General features: G+C 37.8%; 1 protein-coding gene across 1 annotated transcript in view; it reads left to right on the top strand.

The window, feature by feature from the left end:
* Nucleotides 1–27510, top strand: part of LOC150077186 (uncharacterized) — a 117954-nt gene that overhangs the window by 44476 nt on the left and 45968 nt on the right. The window contains exon 2 of the mRNA XM_090385608.1: nucleotides 17260–17540. The gene's annotated coding sequence lies outside the window, so the exon portion shown is untranslated. The remainder of the gene's footprint in view (nucleotides 1–17259; nucleotides 17541–27510) is intronic.

Raw genomic sequence — 27510 nt, forward strand, 5'->3', positions numbered from 1 at the left:
GGATGTAAGAGTCAATCCATTGAGAACGGTAGGTGTGTAGTTGTGGCCCGCCTTCTCGTGGCGTGGACGGGTACTGGGCAGCAGCTCTACTAGTGATCGTTGTTTTCCGGTAGAAATGCGGCCAGAAACAACTTACGTAACACATGTCACAAATAATTCGCTACACTTATTTCTAGTCATTTTACAGATTTCTATATCATCACAGTATACCAGGCAGAATTGAACTAACATTCAGGAGCCCCTCCGTATGACATAACACATGTCAGTGATCACCTTCACTTTCGTCATTCGCGACACCCGTGATTCTGAAACAGTACAATAAGTAAATTTTACTGTTTGGAAAAGGTCTGACCTATACTCGGACTATAATTAATTAATCTCTAGCAGAGGCATTGGGTTTTCTTCCCTCGTAATTTATATACAGACCTTTAATTGCTTCGGTTCTTACGTTAAACAACCGACTCCACCCTAACATTTGGTGACTTCTGATAATTTAATGGAACTTCTTGAAATGAAGAACGTATTCGAAGCACTCAGTGATGTTCAGCGTTCTGCAATGTACCATCATTATCCCAACCCGATTGAAGGGCGGTGTCTTTTTGCAACAAGTAGTTACAAGAGTCAAAGAACAAGATTTGTAAGCGCCCTGTACTTTACTAGTAAGTGGTCCCGGAGGTTTGGGATTGTGCTTAAAAGCACGTGTAGAGGATGACGAAAGCGAGAATAAATATAGGCATAGCATACCTATTCTTGGCTCTATTGGAGCTTCCATACAAAACGATATGCAAGTCATTTAGTCGAAAGGTCAAGGTGAGAAATGCATCTTAACATCAGAAAGCCAACAATACTACATGGATTCTGTAAATATCCTAAAACGTAGAATGGTTTGGCTGTATTCCATAATAAGGTATAGATTCTAAATAGACTTTTTTTGCAGTTATATAAGCCCATGTGTTATTAAGGAGGGAGTTAATATAGCAATGAGTTATAATTATAGAAAAATTCTTATTAACGATATTAATTTTTGATATATGCTAGAAATGAAGAAAATAGGAAAAATATAAATAAATCTTTATTGCATTGCAACAATGCGACCCTTCACGGCTAGTAGTCAGGAGTTTTATATCGAGAAAACTGAATTAAGGGTAGAGGGCTCTAGATTTCTGGTGTGAATTTGTCAAATATTATGTATAAAAGTAATGGGTAAAAGTTAAGTATTATATATGACATGTTATAAAACGATAAAAATATTCTGTTATGAAAAACAAACATGAACAGGTATTGTTCCATTAGTTTCTTTTTCCTTTAAAAATGGAAAGCAGCAGGAATTCTCAAAATCATGAGAGCAGATATTATTTAACTGGCTGACACCCTCCACCTCCCAGAACTCTTTTATATATTTAAGATTTGATAACGAAAGTTTGGAGCCACAAATTATACCCTTTCTGCATACAATTCCAAAACTGCTTGAAATACTCCCAGGGGCTCGCATCTGGTGAGTATGGGCTTGGCACACCCTGGGTCCTGAGCTGGATATAATCATTCTTCTCTCTCTCTCTCTCTCTCTCTCTCTCTCTCTCTCTCTCACACAGGGTAACTCAAATTTTTTTTGGCTGGTGCAGCATCATAGGCCTCAGGCTTCCTTGCACTATGTGGCTAGTATTAATAATAATAATAAATATTCATATATGAACATGATAATAAATTGTATATAAAACTCCCTTCTTTGAAGTTTCCTTGGCCTTTCAGTACTTTTAATAAAAAAAAATCGCTTGAGCAGTATTATTGAACTCAATACACAGTACGAGAATTATTCACGTATTAGTCTTAATGTTTTAATGAGACAGTATGCCTGCTTCTTAGCTGCAATGACTTTTTTTTTAATTGTATCATTGCAGATATTGCCACATCTGATTTCATCTCCAGATGAGAATGTAATTGTTCTTTATCGTTTTTAGTGTGAAAAATGTGGATTCGCATTAAATTTAAGCACATAGCAGTAAGGTCTTTCTCAGCCCACGCAGTAAATAAGTTCATTGCTCTTGCTCTTTCACGCCGTGCAGTAAAAGTCAAGGGTTCGAGTTTGGCCTCCGGCCCTAGTTTAGAAATGCTTCCGTTCCGATGGGACGGAAACAAAAAAAACCACGTGAAAATTGTATTTCTTTTATTTTTTTTTACTACCACCCCTCACTCGGAAAGTCATGTTTTCATACCTCAACATAACTAAACCGATAATACCATACATGCAATTTTCAAACACGATACAGTATACTTACTTCTTAGTCTTGGTAGTCCCTGCACAATTTCTAAAACAATCCATCCAAGGCCAGCTGTCTCTCCAGAAAGTTATGGCTATTCTCTTTTATGGACAACAAAAGTTTGGAAAGTTTTTTTTTTTTTTTCTTTCAACTTAGTCATTTCATAACTCTGTCACTTGTTCTTCGCCGAAGAGTGATAGATGGTAGATTGTTATATCTACGGCAAAAGAGTTACAAATTCGTAATTGTTAATTTGCAATTCTAAAACCCCCCTCGGAAATATTATAAATAGAAATTTTCTGAGCAGGTTGATGCATATGCATCAATCTGATTACTATTAATATTAGATCCTTCAGCGATATCTCTGATACAGTTGAATATTTCAATGGTTCTTGTTTCATATTTACACTTTCACAGAGTGAGGTTGCATAAAAATAAATTTTATTACACTTGTTGAGATATTGCTACTTTTTCCATATAGAGATAAATTCAAGTACCTAATTAAATTTTTTCACTTATGTACAAGTTAGTGCAAGGGCATTGTTAGTACGCAGCAAACTCTAAAATAGCTGAGAACGGCATCATTTTAAGTGTACAGTATCTCATATTGTGAATACCTTCACAACGAATTTCCATGATATTGCACCACCTTGAATAAGTAACGCTTCACCAATGGAGAAGACTATTGTCAAATTTTTTTTCAGAAATGTCGGGATAATAACGTAAATATATATTTTTAATAGTTATTATGTTGAGAAAGAAGACTGGCATTCATCCTTGACCCCAATCATGCGACAAAGAATCTTTCTCCTTGATAATAAATAATAATCTGGTTTTCGCATTTAAAAAAAAAAAAAAAAAAATGGAGCGCTAACATTTCAATTTATATATATCATATTTTAATTTTTGACTTCGTCACAGTTCAAGCACCACAAAGGGTCAGCTTAAAAATGAGAAATTTGTATTTTTTTTACACGGTTTCATCATGAAGTTTGGTGAATGATGTTACAATTAGAAATTAACGACAAATTAAGTACATCAACCTACGTATAGTGTAATAACCTGTCTTTAATTTCTTAAAGAATTACAGACGTTTCGTGGTATTTCCTGTACCACATCTTCAATTACTATAAAACTTCTTCAGTAACGTCTGTGATCTTATAATTCTTGAACGGATATCAGTGGCTAAAAGATTGTGAGCTGAGCTTAACAACGGCATCCTTTGAGCATGAGTACACACTAAGTATTCATTGAAGGCTTCTTTGAGTGAGCATTTGTCACGTGTACTGAAATGAGGAAATTTTAACAACTTCTTTTGTAGCTTCCAAATTTGTGAAATGCAACTTTTGGCTATTCCCAAAATTAAAACATGACATGAAAGGACAACTATTTCTGAGTCGATTCAAGAAATACAATCAAAAACGACAAACCACTTTTAAAAGAAGACTTCCAAAGGTGTTTAGTGACAGACACGATGGATCGAGTATGTTGTTGCAGCGTACGTTACACACAAGAATATTAGCAGTGTACCGTAAACATTTTATAATTTAATGAAATGAATTTTTTTTTTTTTTTTTTTTTGATCAAACCTTGTAAGTTGAACCTTCAAGATTTTTTCACAGTATCTGCGAAAAAAAACATGGTCTTTTTGTAGCTAAGTTTGTCTCAAAATGCTCCTGTTGCAGATCGTCGCGTTTTCGTCTCAGACGACCATCCTTCAAAGCTTCTGCTTGTCGTCACTCACCATCTTCTAGCCAGATGCCCTCCTAATTGAAACACCAGAGTGGCAGCTGTACGGAAAATTTCAGAAGTTTTCTGAAAAATACAGTTAACTGGCTAAGTTGATAAATAATTGGAGTAAAAAAGTATAACATTAAAATCAATTCGATCTGTTTAGTTCGCTGACGCTAACTAATCATTAATGGATAACATACAGTATACATATGACTTGTGCAAAACTGTTACGAATATGCCAAGAGTTGTGAATACTTAGAGTATAAGATCTTCCGTATGCACGCACTCATATTTCGAGCTCATGTTGAGAGAGAGAGAGAGAGAAAAAGAGAGGAAAAAAAAGCACAATACTGATATCTGTTCACGAAGAACTTGGATCTCGTTTAACGTTTAGTTGTACTAAATGAGTTCGGCTCCCAGAATGACAGGAACACACGACATCTTAATCTTTATTTTATTTTTTATATATATTCACTTTCTTTCCAATTTTGTTCCGCAACCTCGCCTCCTTTAGTTTGATTACAAAAGTTGCAATTACAACATGGTCAGAAAATTTAAATTTTAAAAAGACCTTGTTCTTTTAAACCAAATCTTGAAAAAAAAAAAAAAAAAAAAAAAAGATTTAAGCGAACAAGTGTATATTGAAAGGGCTTTTTCACTTCACCGCCGCCAAGAAGATGAGCCTCCTCGGTAGTGGCGTAACTAGGATTGATGGCGCCGAGGACAAAAAAAAAAAAAAAATGGCGCTCCTTAAACTGTTGGAATTTTTTGCATTTTTAACCATAAAAAGGTGTCTCCAAATTTGTCACGCAGGGCACGTGCCCCACCTGCCTCACCCTAGTTACGCCACTGCTCTCCGGTTAAACATCGGGGGGTGGGGGGGGACCGAACGAGGGTGAACCTTTCTCTGTGAGCTACAGTTACTTAAAACTATACTCACTGTTATAAGCAAATTCTAATTCTCAAAAAAAAAAAAAAAAAAAAGCCTCATCTTAATTAGTGATACACATAAAACACCATAATTTAATGATAAAGTGGGTTTATCATTAATTTAAGTGAAATTGTTTGCTTTATTCTTCTGTTCGATAAACCTTTCGGTATAGGCTCTTATAAACAGAGAATCATTATCTGGGGTTGAGATTCAGGCTAGTAAATTGTATTATCGTTCTGTACATTGTCATGACTGTCTTTAGTTTCGTTACTTCATAGTATGCTCGCATGATGAACGTATTCATTTCTATGCTCCACTTCATGCGTTGGCTTCTTCTAGCGCAGTTTCGCAGGAAACACTTCTAGTGGGTTGGGCTGGGTGGACTTGCCCTACAGTTGTGATAGCCATAGGGAGACAGCGTTACTCGCTCCACTGTCGTCCGCGGTAGACTGTCTCCAACTTTTCGAGCCGATCCTCTGCCTAAGGCGTGAACTCAAGTGATTTTATCCTGCGCCACACTTGATGCTACAGTATGTTCAATGTTTCTAAAACTCGTTTTCATCCAGCTATGTAAGTGGACCTGTTGTAGCTTTGGCATCCAGTGGTGGGTAATAGTTATGGAAGCGACGCCAGATGGCACCACACTCTGCCTCAGCCGTCAGTTTGACCTTTGGAAGTAGGTCCAATGAAGTGACTTTTCGCGCTTTTTTTTTTTTTTTTCTTCCGCGGTGGGATTTGAACCCGGATTCATGACATTGGTGGTCCAATGGAACAGTTCGAGCAATGGATTAGCATACACTTTTCACCAAAATCGTAATGGCCTTTTGTTCGCAACTTTATGGATGCAAAACCATTATTTACTTAAATGTCTGATTTTAAAATAACTCTTGCGAATACCTTTTTTCACGCCTAAGAAAATCATAAAAAAAAAAACAAAAAAGCCACACACGGTTCAGCAGAAATACGATCATTTTAATCATTATGTTGGTCATAAAGCAACTATGAAATAAGTAGAAGTGAAAATGAAGCGTGAAGCAAGTTGTTTATTATTAGGGAACCATGACTAACTACTTTCTATTACACATGCGCTGTAGAGTGAGAGTGGTAGAAGAAAAATATACCAGAAAATTATCAGTTTCGAAGTAATGAACAATCAAAATTGTTAAGTCTCCTCCTTCCGTGGAAAACATAAGTGTATCACAGTAGAATTCTGGTTGTCCGCAGCAATGGGGCCGAAGGTATTTTGAACAGTCGAATTTTTCGAATAATAGATTTTAAATGCACTTTATATAAAAGTTAAGTAGTAAAAATTAATAACAGAAAATAAAAGTAATTTGTACATTATATACTGTACATATTTATACAGCTTTAAAATAATTGCCAATGTTCTGCTGCTTGGATGATATTAGCTTTTTTTTTTTTTTTTTTTCGCTGCAATTCAATGTCTTCATCAAACATGGCAATTGGTTCTTATTCACTTGTTCTTGTGATTCGGTCCATCCTGTAGTAATCGAAAGAGCGCTAAACGCTATGACTCTGGAAAAAAATACTATGGGTAGTGTACTTATTTTGTGGTAATTTTATTTATTTATTATTGATTTCAACACCACTACGCGAGATGCAAAGGATGACTGGAAAAAACAAAAAAACAGGGGTCGACTTGTACGACAAATATATGAATATAAGGCAAAAAAAAACAGAAGTCCACTATACTCCGGAAAATACTATTTTCAGTTTTCACCTCATTCACAAAAAAGAGAGAGAAGTCTCCAAAAATGCGTTATGGAGAGTTTCGGTTTCTACCTAAAGAATATTTCACTTTTGTCAAGTTACGTTTGATTTTCCCAAAACATATTTCTCAAATTCCGATTTTTTGTTTACAGTAGAGCACTAAGAGGCAATGCTGATCATCTTTACCTGTATTATTATTGATTATGGCCCATTCTTGATTGGTATTATTATTGCTCATGGAATTAAATTTAAGATTTGATAAATTTGTTTTTGTATTTTAATCACTAGAAGAAGAAGCTGTTTGTTGTATGGAGGAAGGGTTGATTTCTTTTTTTTAATAATTATAAAAAGAGAAATCAAAACGGAAAGCAATTGACAAAAAAGGCAACTCAGCCCGAAAATATCGGTGACATTACCTTTTTCAGGGGCCTTCTGACTTTCAAAGTATCATTCCTATGTATCCATTCAAAGTATCCACCACCAAATAAGGAGGATGCGGAAAGGTCAGGGAATGACCACCGCATATTCCCGGAGCAATATGGCTTTAGTTGCTAATGCTCCTAAAAACCAACATAACTAACTAACTCGGCTCTGCCCCCCCCCCACTCGCTAAGTTGCCGGTTAGAAAAAAAGAAGTCCTATAAACAAGAAGACATGAAGCGGCTAATGGGGGGAAACTCCGGACTTCGCTCAGCAACCCAAAAACACACACGCACACCTAAAAATCATTGCTGACCAGGTATTCCCCTCTGACGGTGCCGTCTTTCAGCAGGATAATGCGTCATGCCACACCGCCCGGATTGTTCGAGACTGCTTCACGGAACATGAGGAAGACTTCCACGTATTGCCCTGACCTCCAAATTCCCCAGACATCAATCCCATCGAACATCTGCGGTTTGTGTTGGAACAGCAACTCCGATTTGCGGCGTCTCAACCACGGACCTTACAGGAGTTAAAGGATCTGCCGGTTACGTGTTGGTACCGGATACCACAAGACTCATCGGCGTATATATATATATATTTTTTTTTTTTATGAGAACCCCAAACACGAGAGGTATTAAACCTATAGTACTTAGTACCGTGCTTGGGTTGGAGGTTGAGAAGACGAAAGAAGATATTTGTTGATATTGGACTTGAACTTCTGTAGATTGTAATTTTCAGGAAATACGTATAAAGGAAGGTTGTTCCAGAAAACGGCAGTTGAATGAATAAATGAGGAAGATGAAAAGTTGGTTCTGTGGGTTTGAAGTTGGACAGTAAATGGATGTTGGCTGGTGGCGGCACGTGTTCGGACTGTTTTGAAAGAGAGAGCGGGAATTATAGAAGCCAATTCAGAAGAACAGTGCCCATGGAAGTATCTGTAGAAGAGGCATGCAGCAGAAACAGTGCGTCTATGAGAGAGCGAGTGGAGAGACTCTGTTAGAGATGAATCATTAATTAACCGAACTGCCCTCTTCTGAATGGAATCAAGAAGCCTGAGAGAGGTTTTGGGGGCACCACCCCAGATGTGGGAACAATATTCCATGGCAGGGCGGATTTGCGATTTATACAGAGTGAGCAGCTGTTTGGGAGAAAAGTAACGCCGAGAGCGAAAGAGAAAACCAAGTTTTTTAGATGCAGAGGAAGCAATATTTGTAATGTGCTTGTGCCAAGAGAGATTAGAAGTCAGGGTAATCCCCAAAAGAGATATATCATTTTGCCTAGAAATTGGAGTGTCACTAAAGATAAGCATAGGAGCAGAAGAATCCTTTTTGCGAGATATAAGACAAGATTGAGTTTTAGAAGGGTTGAAATCAACTAAGTTGTCTTTGCCCCACTGGAGAATTACCTGAAGATCGGCATTTAAGGAATTGGCAGCAGATTTTCGAGAACTTAAAGCTGATTGAGCTGGACAAGGTTTCTCAAAATGGAAAGTTGAATGCAATGTGCTATCATCGGCAAAACTATGGATAGGATTTCCAGTCAATGGAAGAAGGTCATTGATATACAAGAGGAAAAGAGTGGGGGAAAGAACTGAACCTTGGGGGACACCGGCATTAGTGGAGAAGTTAGAAGACAGAGAGCCATCTACCATCACCCTCAGTGAGCGATCAGAGAGAAAACTGGATAACCAATTACTAAAAACAGTTGGCAAACCATAAGATGGAAGCTTGTTTAGAAGACCTTTATGCCAAACACGATCAAAAGCCTTTGAGATGTCAAGAGCAACTACTTGTGTTTCACCGAACCTTTCCATTGAATTAGTCCATAAATGGGTAACATAAGCCAGAATATCACCAGTGGATCGACACTGACGGAATCCATACTGGCGATCGTTGATCAGACGGAAAGTTTCTAGGTAGTTTAAGAGTTGGCGGTTAATTGATTTCTCCATTACTTTAGAAAGAGTAGAAGTAATTGCAATGGGACGATAATTGGATGGGAGGGATTTGTCACCCTTTTTAGGAACTGGCTGGATATGAGCAAATTTCCAAGCAGAAGGAAAAACACCTTTGGAATAAGAAAGTGAAAAAAGGCGGCAAAGAATAGGAGTAAGTTCAGGAGCACAGGTTTTGAGAACAAGTGGAGAAATACCATCAGGACCTGGAGCTTTCTTAGCATCAAGATTCATCAAAATCCTTCTGATATCCTTTTGACGGAAGACCACAGGAGGCATTGAATGGAGCGTGTTAGGAATGGTGGGAGGTGTTTTACCAAGATCATTAATACATGAGCTCAAAGAAAAATGGGATGCTAGCAGGTCAGCTTTATCCTTGGCTGAAGTGACAACAGAACCATCTGGTTTGGACAGAGGTGGGAGCAGAGATGGGCAAAAGTTGCGGCCAATAGCTTTGGCAAGAGACCAGAATGCTCGGCTACCATTAGGGCAAGAAGCAAGTTTTCTACTCTTAGCCTGTTCAAACTCTAGTTTGGACTGATTAATAACTGCTTTACAATTGTTGCGAGCTTTGGTGTAGGCAGAAAATGAAACTGAAGAATTAGAAACAAGCCAATTACGATATGCAACGTTCTTCTCTTGGACAGCCTTAGCACATTTATTGGAAAACCAAGGTTTAGATAAAGGACGAGATTTTAAAGTGGAGTGTGGGATAAAGGATTCCATTCCTGCAAGAATAATTTCACTGACACGATCTGAGCAAACGTTGACATCAGAAGTTTTGAAACAGTAATCAGACCAAGGAAAAGAAGAAAAGAAGTCTCGCAGGTCATCCCATTTTGCATTCTTGTAATGCCAAACAATACGAGGTTGGGAATAGCCATGAGATAAAGGTTCCATTGGAGAAGAGGCAATCACCAAGTTGTGATCTGAAGTGCCTAAAGGACCTCTCACTTCAACCTTGTACTTAGAAGGGTTGTTTGTGAGAAAAAGATCAAGCGTATTGGCTGTATGATTAGGATTGTCCGGTATTCTTGTAGGTAAATGAACAATCTGTGCTAGGTCATTAGTAATTGCAAAAGCCTCAGCATCTCGACCTGCTGGGTCGGTGTGACTAGAAAACGGAAGCCAGCTGGAGTTGTGAACGTTAAAATCACCAAGGAAAATTACCTCACTGTTAGGAAAGTTGGACTGGAGAAAGTCAAGTTGCAAAGAGAGGAAGTCAAAGAGCTCCAAGTGATTAGTGGAGTTGGGAGAACGGTAGAGACAACAGATGAATTTTACACAATGAGGTAGAGAGATTTTAAGCCAGAGAAGATCAAAGAGAGGAGATTCCAAATTGCCAAGTCTCTGACAGGGAATATCAGAACGGACATATGCACAAGTACCACCTTTGAGGCGAAAGGAATCATACAGCAAATAATTTGGACATCTGAGATGAGCAGTAGTTGAATCAACTGATAACTGAGATTCAGTCAGAAAAAGTACATGGGGTTTGGAAGACTGCAAGTGGAAATGGACATCGTTGAGATTAGAATTGAGACCACGTATATTTGTGAAATGAATTAGGAAGTCCTTGGGAGGTTTAGATCTTTTCGCAGATAAGCTTGCTCTATTATTTTGACAATTCATGGTGTATTCAATAGTAAGAAAAAGTGGGTGGGACATGCTGTATGAAGTAATGAAATTTTTGGATATGGCGTACATGTGGTAAGAATATACCCAGATCCTTGACATAACGTGGCCTCGACAATGCTCCCCGCTTACACACTACTCGGACTCCCTCCAGTCACTATCTGGCAGAGTAGAGGTAGCAAGATTATACACTAGCTGATCCGGAAGCTTCCTAGAGAGTTACCAATAGGTTCAGTCCGGTGTACTAACTAGCGGCCGGCCTGCGAACACCGTTTTAGAGCTGTACCCTCGAAATGTAAGGAATATTGGATCTCGCCACGACATTCATCATAACCTCAAAAATCATCAATCATACTGCATGATGGAAGAGATAGGGAAGGGTTGGCCGGAACTTAGCTCTAGAGACTAAACATGGGTTCCACCACTTCAAGCCTCCAATAAGCAAAGTGGTGGTATTTCACCGGTTGATGAGAGTCATCTACCACCTAGTACTGCCTGGTAACATGGAGGGGCGGCGTTCCTCCATGTGGTGTGGGCGCCACACCTCGACCCCTGCTTACGTTGGTTCACACCTGGGTGGTCACCCACCATGTACTTGTGCATGAAGGTTATACCCAGGATTACTAACAGTCCCACCATCGTGAAGGTGTAAGCAGAGGATTTGGCTGTCATAGACCGTCCGGACTTCGCCGAAATTGGGTCCACTTTGACTTGAGTGTCACCCGAATATCAGTTCCATCAGCGTTTTAGACTCACAGGTAGCAAGAAAGCTTGTCTGGCATATCTGAGAGAATGTCTGTGACAGCCTCAAGGACCATATGTGGGCTGTTTCGAAGATCGACGTTGATAGAAGGAAGGTATTGATCGGTATTACACTACCAGGTAGGGTAATACTGACAGAAGCTTTCTTCCCCGTTTTACAATAATGCCTAACTTAATAAAAAAAAAAACTATTGTAATAAAATATGGTTTAGTCTTTAAACGTACTAACTACTCTATGGATTTTTGAGGAGGCGTGGTCTGATACCGTAGTTGATTAAAGCCGACAGGTTTGCATTTACAGTACATATACGGAAGCAGTAGGGTACCATATTTTAAAGATGCGAAGAATGTCGCCAAGATCCATAGGATAGATTGAGCCGTCTTGGCGCTGGTTTAAAAGCGAAAAACAGTCCCCCCCCCCAACGACGCTGATTTAAAACCAGCGTTATGGGGGTAATCTGTTTTCCTTATTTTAAACCAGCGCTGGGGAACTCATTTTAAACCAGCGTCATGGGGTAGGGGTAACTCGTTTTCCAATTTAAAACAAGCACCAAGGGAGGGGGCGGGAATGGATGCAAAAAGCCTGAAATTACGGTACCCTATGGTCCAGGAGTCACACTCTGACGCGAACCAGTGGAAGGAGCTACACTTTTCTATCACTGCTTGTCGCAAAGATCCACTGGACTGGTTACCACGTTGTAGAGATTAACCAAAATATGAATTAATTTATCTTTAATATTGTGTTAATAAAAGCTCTTAAGCTAGTGTTGCTAGCTTGAAAGCCATTCGTTTTAAGGTGATTGTCATTTCCCTTCTTGAAATGCAAAAGTGAAACATTATATCAAAAGTTAACTATATAAGAAAAGTCTTAATCATGGTGTTAAACTAATAGTATTAGTATTAGTAACGGCCGCATGGTGCAAGAAAGCCTATGGCTTATGCTGCACCAGCCAAAAAAAAAAAAAAAAAAAAAAATCTTTATCTTCGTAGGTTACATTGCTTTAAAGACTGAAAACTATGAGAGTTAATGTATCAAAACCTTCCTTAACAAAATGAGTATTTAACATAGAGAGATGTACCGGTTATCATTTTCCACACACTACTAATTTTGCATTGTACGTATTATGCAAGGTATTATACACTAGTCATCAGAAGCAACTAATATAGAGTGGCGGACAAAAAAAAACTGCATCAGTTATGAATTTTGCAAATGTGTTTTGCGCTGCATTCTGGGTTGCAGAAATGTTCGAAATGCATTTGTTAGATGAGATATACAGGGTGCAGAGATATTCTACCGACAAACTTTAACAGGCGATAGATGGTACTAAAAGAAACATTTTATTTTTTTTTGTCAAGTAAACAGTTCGTAAATGAGTTGTAATAGCAGCAGAAGCTATTAAAGGTTTGCAAAAATCAGAACAACACATTCAGTAATTTAATTTCGTTTAATGTATACAAACCATTTGCTGTTGCACACAAAATATAAAAAACAATTCATAAGAAGTTCTCGAACTGGTGACCGTGATGTTCAATGCATAACTCACACCGACGCATCATTGAATGTTGTAGGCGTTGGAAGTTCCTAGGATTTTTTTTTTTTATGAAAACCCCAAACACGAAAGGTATCAAAACCTATAGTACTTAGTACCGTGCATGGGTTGAATTGAAGTATGGGGGGAGGGGGGATGCCGGAAACTTTGCTCTAGAGACTAAACATGGGTTTCGATACTTCAAGCCTCCAATAAGCAAAGTGGTGGTATTTCACCGGATTGTTTTGTATCTCTGCACTTGCTGCAACAATCCGTGCTATAAGTTTCTCCACTGTGTCAACTGGCGTTTCATACAGAAGAGTCTTCATGTATCCCCAAAAGAAAAAGGCCAAACAAGTCAGATCAGGTGACCTTGCTGGCCAGGCTACAGGTCCACCTCGACCAATCCATCTGCCTGGAAAGGTTGTATGTAGGTGTGCGCGTACGCGTCTGTCAAAATGTGGTGGTGCGCCATCATGTTGTAACCACATTTGTGCTCGGACAATCAGAGGAACATCCTCTAACAACTCTGGAATGTGTGCTCTAGAAGACCCAAATAGTCGTCCATCTAAACGTGCAGGCAAATGTATGGTCCAACTAAGACGTTTCCCACAATGCCTGCCCATACATTGACACTAAACCTGTGTTGGTAGCCATGTTCAACCATTGCATGGGGATTATTTTCTGCCCACACATGGCTGTTGAACAATCCCTCTTGTGTGAAACATGCCTCATCAGTGTAAAGCACATTATTGGCAAAATCAGGCTGCAAGTTGGTTTCCTGTAATAATAAAAAATAAAAAAAAAAAAAAAAACCAGTGGGAGAAGTCGGCAGGTTCTAGTGCATGCACTTTTTGGCATCGGAAAGGATGTAGTCCGGCTTCGTGCACCACACCAAACGATGTGCAATGGCTCTTGTGCTGGTAGGAGTATTAGTGAAGATCTGCAAAACCTGTTCATCAAACCGGGGTGTCCTAGCAGTGCGTCGACATCCAGTATCATGCATATTCACACCGAAAGAGCCACTGTCCCGCAATTTTTGGTGTATCGCAGTAAATGTTGTGTGGCGAGGCAACTTTCTGTCTTGGAAGTGTTCTTGATAAATCCTGCGAGCCTCTCTTCCGTTCCATTTGCAACGCCGTACATTAAATGGATAGCAGCCATTTCTGCAACAGTGAAACGCTCCATATCTGTACCCGTACTGATCATAATATGACATTACACTTTTATGCTATTAGCGGAAGATACGCACCACTCCGAGGATCTCTCAATGCATGCATACGTTAATGTTGATGGTAGTCGTACGTTCGAGCACTATGTTATGGATTGTTTTTTCTATTTTGTGTGCAACGGCAAATGATTTGTATGCATTAAACGACATTAAATTACTGAATTTGTTGTTCTGATTTTTACAACCCTTTAATAGCTTCTGCTGCTGTAACGACTCATTTACGATCTATGTTTACTTGACAAAAAATGTTTCTTTTTGTACCTTCTATCACCTGTTCAAGTTTGTCGGTAGAGTTTCTCTGTACCCTGTATATCTCTGTAAATGAAATCCAATAAAAAGACTCCGCCTGATATACATAATTGCCATAAATATTTTCCCAAAGGGTAAAATGCGTAATTAATGAAAATATGAGAAATCATGCAAATGCAATCATGACAACCAAAAATACAATTTTATTGAATTTACATGTACAAACTGAAATGAAAAGTTAACGTAATAGTATTATGTACTGTAAATCAGTAAAATAAGTCCTCAATATTTTGTTGTTTCTCCTGTTACAGCCTTGCAACGATCTGGCATAGAGTTAATCAATTTCTGGATATACGGTTGCCCAATTTCGTGGTACCACACCCTTACAATGATCTCCTGCAGGTGAATCTTACTTGTTGGCTTCTTCTGAGCAATCTTAGACGACATTATGTACCAGCAATTTTAAATAGGGTTCAAATCTGATTGTTGCCAGGCCAGTCCAACACTAATGCCAGCATTTCTGCAGTATGACTGCACGTTAAGGGAGAAAAACGAGGGAAAACATTGGTGTAATTATGTTTTAAGCCTTGTGAGACAAGTAGACAAATAACTAAATAACAATTTTGCCGTGTGGCAAGGTGCTGAGTCCTGCTGAAAAATGCAGTTTTGGATGTCTGTGTGGTGATCCCTAATAACAGGTTTCAGGTACAGGTTTCATTTCAAAGATAGCAGTGTTGGTTTCTGCATTTACCGTTCTGTTAATAAACTTAATTTGCCCCAACCTTTTGTTTGTTATGCATCCCCCAGACCATCTGACCGGCGGGAAACTTTACAGTCGGTGTTATGCAATCAGGATCGTATGCCTCCGATTTTCGTCTTCTGACATATCACTTCCCATACGAGCTATGCAAGTTGAATTTCGTTTTGTCAGAAAATATGACGGTGCTCCGTTGCTCTTTAGTCCATTAAAAATGCGTTTTAGCCCAAGCAAGTATAAGGCCTGACTTGCCGTAGTGGTCTGGAGCGAGAGTGCATAGCGCGCGTTCCTTGAGTGGACCGGGGTTCAAACCCGTGAATACTGAATACGATAAATATTTATATTGGCGATTTATTGTAAACCCTGCTGACTTGGTTGTCGTGCTGGAGTTATTATAAACAGAAATTTTTTTATTTATTTATTATTTTTTTAATGTTGCTTCTTCCCCATTTGTTGGGTAACAAAAGCTTCTTCTTGGGCTTGATAGGCATGCAGACCACATTCCGAAAGCAGTCTTTGGATAAAGTGTTCATTGTCTAACGGCCCCCCCATCTCCGTGTTTTGTACTCTGTTTGTAAAACACAGAACACTGTGATGGCCAGAGATTTAAAAAAGTGTAAGGTACATGTTTATGTTGTGTTGTTCCTCTGACCTTTTAGCCGTTGGCCCCCTAGTGGAACCCCTCCGTTGCCCACACTTACCCCCCGAGGAGGCAGGTCAGGCATAGAGGGATCGCATTAGAAGTAAGTATTCTGGCAGGCCCTGCCACCTAATTTCCTAAGATTTCAGTGACAAGGGCCTAAAAAACATGCTTTGGACAGTTGGTGCACTTGTTTCAACACCAGAGGCCATCTAAAAGTCCAGTTTTAGATCAGGAGCACTAGCATGGCGATTAGGTAGGCATAGCCGTTTGAAATATCGATCTTGGGAAGGCGTAGTCCCTATCTTACGGCCTGATCTAGACCTTCTCTTCACATCACTGGTTTCACGCTTTAATTTCAGCACCCTAGATACTGTTGACTGGTGGCAGCCTATTTTATCAGCGTAGCACTCGTAGAAAGTCCTTTCTGGGACAGAGCAACAGCTACACTTTTTTTTTCTTGGTGTCAAATGAACATATGGAGGAATGCTTACACCTCCACAATGCTTACATTCCAACGCCGTATTTATAGAAACGGCTGATGCAATACCTTGAAATTACTGTCTGTGCAATAGAAGCGTTATCTGACGCAATACATTTGCTTTGCGACAAAGAAAATGACTAATCAAACAATACCTTATACGTTTCACTACAAATGTTACTTTTAAGGTGATGCAGTTTTTTGTCCGCCACTGTATATGCTTAACGTTAAACTTCCAAAAGACTAAACTCAGTTTAATTAAATAATTTAATAAATAATGATTATGCGATTATTTAAAACTAAACTATTTTATACATTGTCCAGTAAACAAGGTTTAGTGGGCAATGTATGAACATAAAACACTAAAATTTTATGTTAAATTAACTAGATTCAGGTTGAAATAGTAATGGAACCAGCACAGTAACCCCATGTTGCAGCTTCAGAATTTCAAGATATTCTTTTCCCCTGTAAAACGTGTTTCTCCGTAAACAGCCTATGTTAAAATTTGTAAATTCTTAATAGTCGAATCATATTTTCATATGTAAGATTGACACAATAACCAGATGGCAGCGTACAAGTTACTACCACCTGTCAACAGTTTGACGACCTTTTCAAGAAGGGCCACCGACATCGAATGTGCAAAGAAAACAACTTGGTGTTTGTTTCCTGCGCCATCTAGGGAATAAATATGGCGCATCTAATATGTATTTTTTTTAATCACTGCACTCGTTTGTATCCTTTTGATAATGCAAGAAATTTCAGAAATTGTCAAAGTGCAGTCGTAAAAATATAAACTATTAGTAGAATGATAGTGAGGTCTGATATTCTGTTTTCTAAACCGAATTGCTGTAATTTCAGCATTCTATTTTTATTAATTTCTCACTGTTCCTGTTTACTTTAAAAGATGGAAAGAAATAATAAAACATTGGACGTTTATTTTTTAGTGAAAAGTACGAAGTGGATACAGTTGCACGTGAAAGTAAAGTGTTCATCGCGAGAGCATCTTAGAAGATGAAACCCCCGTTGAGATAATATACTTACAGCCAGCTCGCTTCGGATAGCAACAAATGGTATAGCGATATTGGAATAAATTTCCACCAGAAAGACATGATAGAATCATCACACCATGCACAAGCAGCTTTGTTATGCCAGTACTGTTATTCTGAGATGTCACCTTTAGAAGGTATTTCGGTAGTCAGAATTGTTAGTGCTTTCCTTATAGGAGGTATGTTTTTGTTGAATATTTTTTCGGTGTTTTCATTGTGTATTATTTCAATTTGATATTTATTGAATATATAGCACTCAGTAAATGTACTGCCTTTTTTTCTAATGAACTTTGGAAACTATAAAAATACGTAGAAGTATATATATTTTTTTAAATTGGAAGCAGGACCGAGGCGATACATGAATTCTTTATTTTCACGAAAAATGCCCCACGACTACAAAAAAAAGTTACCTGAGGTAATCTCCCATGTATCGCATTCGAACTCAATTGTAAACTTTGAAAATAGAGATATTGATTGTTGTCGATCGCAACCATCATAAATTCCCACTTTTCTTCACAAAGAAAATAGAATACGTTTAATAAGAAGTGAAGTACCTTTTTTTATCATTCACAATTTTAAAATTTTATTAAGTCAAAAATGTATTTAATTCTCAAAAAATGTATTTGCCTTAGTCTGAAATATTTAGGTGTAAAATCAATGTCAGTATATATTGATTTTATAAATAAGTATATATTCAGTATATATTAATATAATGTTAAGTTGTCTATTATTATTATTATTATTAGTTTTATTGGCTTTGTATTTGAAGAATGTCTGTTGGTAAGAAAACAAAGGAAGTAGTGTCTTTTCTTGCTCTAGCAGGTTGTGAAGTTTTTCAGTCGCCCACCTTATTTAAAAAAAAAAAAAAAAAAATTGAGCCACTTGATTATAAAAAAAAATTTAGGATTGTAAAGAAAGAAGAAAATTTATGCACACATTTATCAGAACGACAAAACTTGGACTACACTCAATGGTGTATCGTCATGAGCTTGGGTCCTGGTGCAATGTTTCTTTACTAGTCCATGAAGTCATCTCTTTTTCCTTTTGGGGGCACCTCCCCATAAGCTTAGGGTCTTGATGCAGTTGCATCATCTGCACCATAGGATGGCATGCTATTGAGTATAATTCTTCAACGTAATTATAATTGACAAACTAAATGCTGATATCATACATTATTACATTAAATAGTAAATACTAATTCCCCAAGTAAATGAGCATGCTATATGCCATGTGAAAATTCTTAACAAATAGGTATTTATTAATTCATATAATATAAGCTCAATACTACATTAATTTGTTAGCAGGTGATGTTTTGGGATTCTTGCCAAACCACATCCTCAGACCATAAATGCAATGGGGGAGATGTAAGAACAACTTCACAATACAAAAATTACTGTGATATTAATAAGAAATTACAAGTAACCTTAAGTTAAGGAATGTATACACTTGCATTAATATAATATTGAATACAGAAGATTTAGAATTCTGTAGTCAAGTTAAACCACAAGTTAAATATTAAATAGAAACATGACAATTATACCTACATATACTTTGGAACTGTTCTTCTTACTTCCTGCATTTACTACAAACAACAAAACTTGCCTTGTGCAGGGCTATATAAAGAGAACCAAGTAAGATGTAGTTCAACGTTATCAAGTCCAGATGGACAAAGGTTGATTATGCTGGTTCCAGGCTAAAGGCTTGAGCTGGGGATTCTGTTGGAGTTCTGGATATCTGAGTGATATATTGTGTCAAAGGGCCTGGTGCTGCTGCTCACTAGGTAGTATTATCTGTTCCGGGGGTATGGAACATAACAGTTTCTTCATTTCCTTTTCTGCTGTTTTGAAAATGTTGAAATATAGGCTGTCAACCCTGTTTAATGGAAAGGTCATTGAAGAGCTTAATAATAATAATGAAAAAAAAAAAAAACTTGAATTTTCTTCTTTTGTAGTTTTGACCTGTGCTCAGTAAAGATGTGTCCTCAAATTCCCAGAGATTGCCATATTAGAAGGCATGGTAGGCTCTATCTGACAAATTATTAAAGGAGATGTTTAGGTGATATGGGAAGGTGTTTTTTTTTTTTTTTTTGTTTCTCTTCCCAATGCTGTTTAAGCTTGTTTTCTTCTATTATTTGCTTCTACTAATGCTAAATTGAATGTCCAGTGAAGTATCAATATATACTTACTCAAATATTCATTGTCTTGATTTACATATAGAACAAAACTTATAAACAGTTTGTATAAATTCCCATCATTTGATATGAACATGATAATACTTTCTAATACATTTCAATTCTTTCAGTTACAGACAAAAAGAAAGCCTACTGGGTGCAATTTGCTGATGTAAATTGCAGTGTTGGTTAGATTCAAATGATTGCGATCTGATTGATAGTGAATATATGATACTTGATTTATTTAATTCAGAGAATGTATACTCTGAAATACTCAATGTTTTGGAAATATTCTCCACCTTCTTTATGTACTTATATCAAACTATTGCTCCAAATGTGCAGAAAAAATAAACAGCTCTGTTTACACCCTGAGACAAGTACGTAACTATATGGGGTAGTGAAGCAAGACAACAGTTGTATTTAAAACTAGTTATTTTTGTGAGCAACTATAGGTAATTGACTTGTCCATGACATTCAGGCCTTCATTGAATAATTCATGCAATCTGGCTCTATGATTACAGTTAGCTATGTTGTTTTTGGGATTATTTGCTTTTTCACAGTTACATCTAGATAATTATTGCTGTTCCATTGTCTTGTTATGGAAAATGGATTTTTGGCAATTTTTGACTGTCCTAACAGTCCACAGACTGTTAGGACAGCTCATTGGTTTTTTTTTTTAATAATATACAGGAATTTGTCTATTAGGGACAAAGAGGTGACTAACCTGTTCTATAAGGTGATGGTTAGGCATATTACTACATATAGACTTGGAGGCCTCATTTTAAGGTCTAGATTTGCTGGAATAGGTGCAAGAGAGGTTAGTCAAGGACACAGAATAGTACTCTTACCAAGAATGACTGAAGTTCTGTAAATTGCAACACCTGGAAACTAGATACCTGTGTGGAAATCTTTTATTTCTGCATTTTTTAATTTTATTATTGTATTAATTATTCTAATTACTTCTCTTATTTTCTTCTGTTAATTTTCAAACAAACTTCATGAAATAATCCATAGAATTATTTAATCCATAGAATTATTCCATTAATGGAATAATCCATTAACCCATTGTAATTGAAAGTAATTAGTTGTTGTAAATTTCTTCTTTCCTTACTTTACTTCTTCCATATTTTTAATAGTGATATTTTTGTAGTAGTAGTAGTGGCAAATGATGCAAGAAAACAAGCTTATATGGCACCAGCAAAAATAAAAACCACATTACACACTTCTACCCTCTAAGAATTTGTCTAGTTCTTCCTTGAATTTATTCAGACCATCCACTTCTACAACAACAGATTGCAGCTTGTTCCAACAATCAACCACCCACTGGCTGAAGGCAAACTTCTACACATCTATCTTGCAACCATCCTTCCTAAACTTAAATTTATGTCCCCTTGTGTGTAGTCTGTAAGAGCAAGATTACCATTCACATTCAGCTTGGCCCCAAGTGCCAAGCGAGTGATCACAGCAATTTACAAAGCGATTTGAAAGCTTCTTTTTTCCAAGCGACTGATTAGAGATTGTTAAAACCTTTTCTTTTATAAAGTTATATATTTTTGGCTCTTCCTAAATAAAGAAGTAAGCTTCCTTCCTACCAAGAAAGGAAAGGCACCTTTCTATTATATATATAATTAACTTCACTAACCACTTATCGCTTGGTCACTGGTGGCACCACTCCTGCCTCCATGTGGCAGGTCTGGTAACCTGAGTATAAATCCAATACTCAGGGCAAAAAGGAGCAATTATGGATCCCTGAACACCAACTGTAGAGCCTACGTGCTCACATGAACTTGAGTCATCTCAAACAAAAAGAAAAAAAAAAGATGATTCTTCACCTGAACTACCTGTTTTCCTAATTTTACATTCATTGTCAACTAAACCTCTTAGTAGCTTATTCCATTTCTTGTGCAGAAAAGCATTGAGGCCATAGCAGGCACTCCTAAAATTGTCAAATGACTTCGCTCAGGAGATTTCCTTATTGAAACATCTAATCCCAGTCATTCTAGGCAACTCCTGAAGCAAACGACCTTCGGAGGCCTTCTCATTTCTGTAACCCCGCACAGAACTTTAAACACCTCAAAGGAGGTCATTTCAGAATGGGACCTCCTTAATGTTCCCGAGGAAGAAATTGCTAAAGAATTTAAGGCACAACGTGTTATCGGTGCTAAGAGAATTATGACCAAACAAGATGGTGTCCTTACACCCACAAGAAACGTTATCCTTACCTTCAACAGTCCGAATCTCCCAGAATCAGTAAAAGCTGGCTACCTTTCCTGTAAGATCCGACCATATATACCAAATCCACTTAGATGCTTTAAATGCCAGAAGTATGGTCATTTTCAAGCAGCATGTCAAAGCAAGGCCATTTGTCCCCTGTGTGACTCATCAGACCACTCCCAGACTGAATGTACAGCAGCAACGCCAAAGTGTCCCAATTGCCAGGGTACTCACCCACGTATTCTAGAACTTGCGAATCATGGAAAATGGGAAAGAAAATAATGAAGTACAAGGTAGAGAAAAATGTATCATACCAAGAAGCAAGTAAACAGATATTAAATGTGCTGCCTTCCAAATCATATTCCAGTGCAGTCAAAAACACTAAAGAATTTTCAACACAGACTTATATTACTATTCCTCCTAAATTATTTCTTGCTCAATGGGCCAGATCCATCCTTGCGGATGGTGAGATACTGACAGCAACAAAGACCAAGAGTCCATCAAATTTTACTAATACAAAGCCATCCAAGTCACAACAAGACGGTTCCAACTCATGAACATTATCAAAAGAGAAAGATGCTCATCATACACAAAATAAACAAACTGATTGAACTGTGGAAATTGATGAGAGAAGTCAGATAATGAAGATGCAGTTTTCATGCTGATGATGAGAGGGATATTACTCGCCCAGTCTTCCAAAATGGGAGAAATATAAACAGGATTGAGGGAAAACCAAACGATCAGACCAATCCACCCAACCTAAACCCAAGTAATGCAGAAAATTATTCAATGGAATTGTAGAGGACTAAGAAGCAATCTTGATGAATTAAAATACTTAATGCACCAGCATGATCCTGCATGTATTTGTCTACAGGAAACTTATTTATCATCAAATTATACCCCATACTTCTCATGGTATACGCTTTATAGATGTGACAGATGTTCTGAGTCTCTGGCAAGAGGAGTAGCAGCAATATTAGTTCGTAGTAATGTACCATCCAAACCTATTCAGCTTTCCACCACTCTAGAAGCAGTAGCCGTTCGTATTGTTCTTGAAATTAATCTCTCTTATCTCCATTTATATTCCACTGCAGAACTTGACAATTTACTTAATCATCTGCCCCAACCTGTATGCTTTCTAGGTGATCTAAATGCTCATCATCCTTTGTGAGGTTTCCTGAACATAGATCGCAGAGGATGATCGAAACTATACTTGATGACCATCACTTAACGTTACTGAATACCGGTGTGCATACTTATATCCACTTGCCTACAGGATCAAGCTCTGCTCTGGATCTGTCCATATGTTCCTCGCCCATTTATCCTAGCTTTGTTTGGACAGTATTAACTGACCTTTACAACAGTGATCACTTTTCTATAATTTGCAAAATACAGACAGATACAAACTATACATCTAACCAAAGAATTACGTGGGATTTTCACTGAGCTAACTGGGAGAAGTTTTCAAAAACAATCCCATTTGATAACCACTTGATTCTTACTGCATCTATTAATAATGCCACTAGGCATATAGTAGAAGAACTACTTGGAACTGCTGCCAGCACAATACTGAAAGTAAACCTTATGAAACAAAGATATAATGGTTGGTGGACAAGGGATTGCTTTCTTGGCAAAATAAAATAAAATAAAAGCTTGGAATATTTTTCGCCAAAATACTACAATGGAGAACCTTATAAACGGCTGAAAGCTGAAGCACGCCAAATTCGTAGAAAAGCTAAACAGGATGCGTGGATTCAGTTCAGTTCTACCATCTGCAGAAACACTGAATAATTTGGAGAAAGATCCAAATCCTCAGTGGAAAGTGTCAACAAAACAAAGCCCCAATTCTGTCCTGGAAAGGAATAGATATTTCTTCTCCAAGTGATGTTGCAGAGGTATTAGCAGAAACATTTGCAGTCACTTCATCATCTCAGTCTTATGAAGACTCGTTTAGACACAAAAAAAATGTCTGTGGAAAAATATAAAATTAACTTTGTTACAAACCAATCTTATTCTTATAACCTTCCGTTCACTATGAATGAACTCAATGAAGCTCTCCAGAATTCTAGAAATAGTTCTGCTGGACCAGATGGCATTTTCTACATAATGCTTCGACACCTCAGCTCAAACTCAAAATCTATACTACTGAAATTTTACAACAGAATCTTTGAGGAGAATGTTTACCCTGATACATGGCATCAGTCAGTTGTGGTAGCCATAGCGAAACCCGGGAAAGATGCTGCCTACCCCAATAGTTATTGTCCTATATCTTTGACCAGCTGTTTAGGAAAAATAATAGAAAAGATGGTTCACAGGAGACTTGCCTGGATTGTTGCAGATCAAGATGCTATAACACTCCATAGAGGTCGAAGCTGACATTCGAAATGCTTTTCTTAAAAAACAGCACATGGTAATGATAACTTTCGATATTACCAAAGCATTCGACACAACCTGAAGATATGGAATTCTCCAAGACTTATAGAAACTTGGACTGAGAGGTAATCTGCCTAGATTTATTTAGAATTTTCTTCACCTCAGGACCTTTCAAGTAAGATTCCAGAATGAGCTGTCCAAAATTCACACGCAAGGAGAGTACCTCAAGGATCGATTTTAAGTGCCACACTCTTTGCGTTACGTGCCAGTAGCATTACAAGCGACATCCCAGCTACGGTGGAAACTTGTATGTATGCAGATTACTGTGCAGACAATCTTGCTATTTCCTGTCAATCATTGAACATGGCTACAATTGAAAGACAACTACAGATAGCAATAAACAAAATTGAAACTTGGACAAAAAGCAATGGCTATCAATTAACCGAGGGGAAAACAGCAGCAATACACTTCTGTAAATTGTGATCGCTTCATCTGGAACCTCTATTAAAACTGAAAGGCAGAGAAATGCCAATGATAGACTCCATAAGATTATTGGGTCTGAATTTAGACACCAAATTAAATTTTCATAAACATGTAACCTATCTATGAACTACGTGCCTCCAGAAATTAAACATTCTTCGTGCAGTATCCTCAACATCTTGGGGTGCTGACAGACAGTCATTGCTGAATTTATATCGTGCTCTAATCTGGTCACGGTTAGATTACGGAGCTATAGTATATGTATCAGCTAAAAACAGCATCTTACAGTCTCTGAACACCATTCAACACAGTGCCCTTCGATCTGCACTAGGCGTCTACAGAACCTTGCCCGTACAGAGCTTGTACATAGAAGCACATGACCCTCTGCTTTATCTTAGAAGACAATGCCTACTCTGGCAATACGCTGCCAAAATAAGAAGCTCTCCATCTCATCCTTGCTGGGTATACCTCAACCAACCTCTTTGGCCAACACTTTACAAATCCAAGCCTAATGAACCCAGAACTGCTGGGATACGTCTTCAAGAAGTAATACAGAAGTGGAAAATCGATCTCAATAAAACTGCAGAAAGTGCAAATATGTCTTTTACCTCCATGGAATAGACATTGATCTTTACTTTGCTCAGTGGTCAAAAAATACCATTCCATCAATTAACACCCGACAGTTACATGCCAACTATACTTTGCAACAACACACTGGGAAACTCATAATCTATACAGATGGCCCTAAGTCCCACTCACATGTAGGTGCAGTAGCTGTGTTCCCTTCGCATGTAATTTCAAAATCCCTTTCATTAAGTGAAATATGTCAACAGTCGTCTCTCTCTCTGTCCTAATATATTCCGATTCGCTCAGTGCTATCTCAGTCATACAGGGTAAACAACATTTTCACCATCCCCTTCTACAAGAAATTAGCTTTCTTATAAACCGATGTCAAAAAAAACACTGAAATAACTCTTTGCTGGATTCCAGGACACTCTGGAATAGAAGGCAATGAAAAAGCAGACAATGCAGTCAAGTCAACATCAGAACTGTCAAAGAAAACAATGATAGTACCGTATACTGATTTCAGACCAATTTTTATTAGAGCAAGTGAAGATGAATGGGCTCAAATATGGAGAAATCAAACTAATAATAAACTCCAAGAAATAAAACCGAATCCAGAAATATGGAAATCAAGCATCAGAAAAAGTCGCAAAGAAGTAAATCTTGCCAGACTATGAATTAGCCACACTCACTTTACGCATTATCATCTACTAGCTAATGAGAATCCCCTTCTCTGTTTTCAGTGCCAAGTTCACACAGTAAAACACATCCTTTTGGTATGCCCGTGCTTCAGGAATTCCAGACTACTTTGCTTCCAAAGTCTATGTAATAACCAGAATCCATCTACCCTTCAACAGATATTAGATAACTCTGCAAATCTAGAGGAACTGTTTAATTTAATTCGGAAAATCCGATTTGACAAAAGAATCTGAAAATAGTTACGTAAAAAAATCCACCTGGAAAGACACATCTTGGCTTTGATGCCCTTGTCTTAAAACCCTTAATCAACAACAATATTCAGCTTACTTGATCCATCCAAAGCCTTAAAAACCCCAATCAGATCACCCTGCAGGTGCCCAGTCTGCAGATGCTGCAATTTGCAGAACTGAAGCCTTTCTAGGTAAGAGCACCATTTTGTTCCCTTTACCAGTCTGGTTGCCCTTCTTTGCACCCATTCCAACAGATCTACATCATTCCTAAAGTGAAGCCTGTATACAATATTCAAGACCTGTATACAGCCTCCAGACCTGTATACAATATTCAAGATGCAGCCTCATGGCATTGTACAAAGGGATAATTGCAAACTTATTCCTGCTAGCAAAGTTTCTGTTTATCATTGACAAAATCCCATGAGCTGTCCTTGCAGCTGTCTTCACTGCTCAGAGAATTTCATATCTGACTTCAGTTACTGCACTCTTTTTCATTTCCCACCACCCTGAATGCAGTACCACACAGTTGGTACATCACTCTGGGATTACTACTACCCATATAGAGTACTTTGCATTTGTCAATGTTAAACTTCATCTGCCATTTCTCAGCCTATTAACCAAATTTTCTAGATATTGTTGCAGTAGCTCACTTGATTACTGTTGTTAACCACCATGCCAACTTTTGTATCATCTATAAACTTTGACATTAAGCCTGATAACTCTTCAGCAGTATCATTAATAAATAATGAAATAAAACAATGGGCCCAATATTGAACCCTGGAGGACTCCACTGATAACATTTAGTCCATGAAGAGTAGTGCCCATTGATACCACTGTCTTCTTACAGTTAATTATTGTTTTATCTATAGCAGTGACTTGCACTTAATGCCACATTGCTTCAGTTTATACAGCAATCTTTTATGTGCAACAGTGTCAAAAGCCTTCCTCAAATCCAAGTATATAACATCAAAAATTACTGCATCATAGTAACCTATCAGATTGGTTAGATAAGACTACTCTTAACAAATCTATGCTGTGATTGCCATATAATTGCATTCCTGTCCTGATGGTCCTGCATTACTTCTTTAACCAGTGACTCCATTATATTCCCTGGAAGATGCTAAGCTGACAGTTGATGTAGTTACATCACCTCTTCTTCCTCCTTTACGAATTTGGATTACATTCACACATCTCCAGTCCATAGGGACCTTCTCTGAATCCAAGGACGCTCTCATAATTATGGCTAAAGGTTTGCTTACCTCCTTTGCTGCCTGCCTTAATATGTTTGGATAGATCTCATCACTCCAGGTGCCTTTTTTTTATGTTCAATTTCAACAATGTCTCTTCCACTTTCCTTTCAGTTATCACTAAGTCATTTAGCATTAGCATTAGTAGAGGCATTTGATGCAAGAAAGCAAG

This window comes from Mastigoproctus giganteus, chromosome 12, assembly GCF_048544385.1.
Source record: "Mastigoproctus giganteus isolate SK-2022 chromosome 12, ASM4854438v1, whole genome shotgun sequence".
Classification (NCBI taxonomy): domain Eukaryota; kingdom Metazoa; phylum Arthropoda; class Arachnida; order Uropygi; family Thelyphonidae; genus Mastigoproctus; species Mastigoproctus giganteus.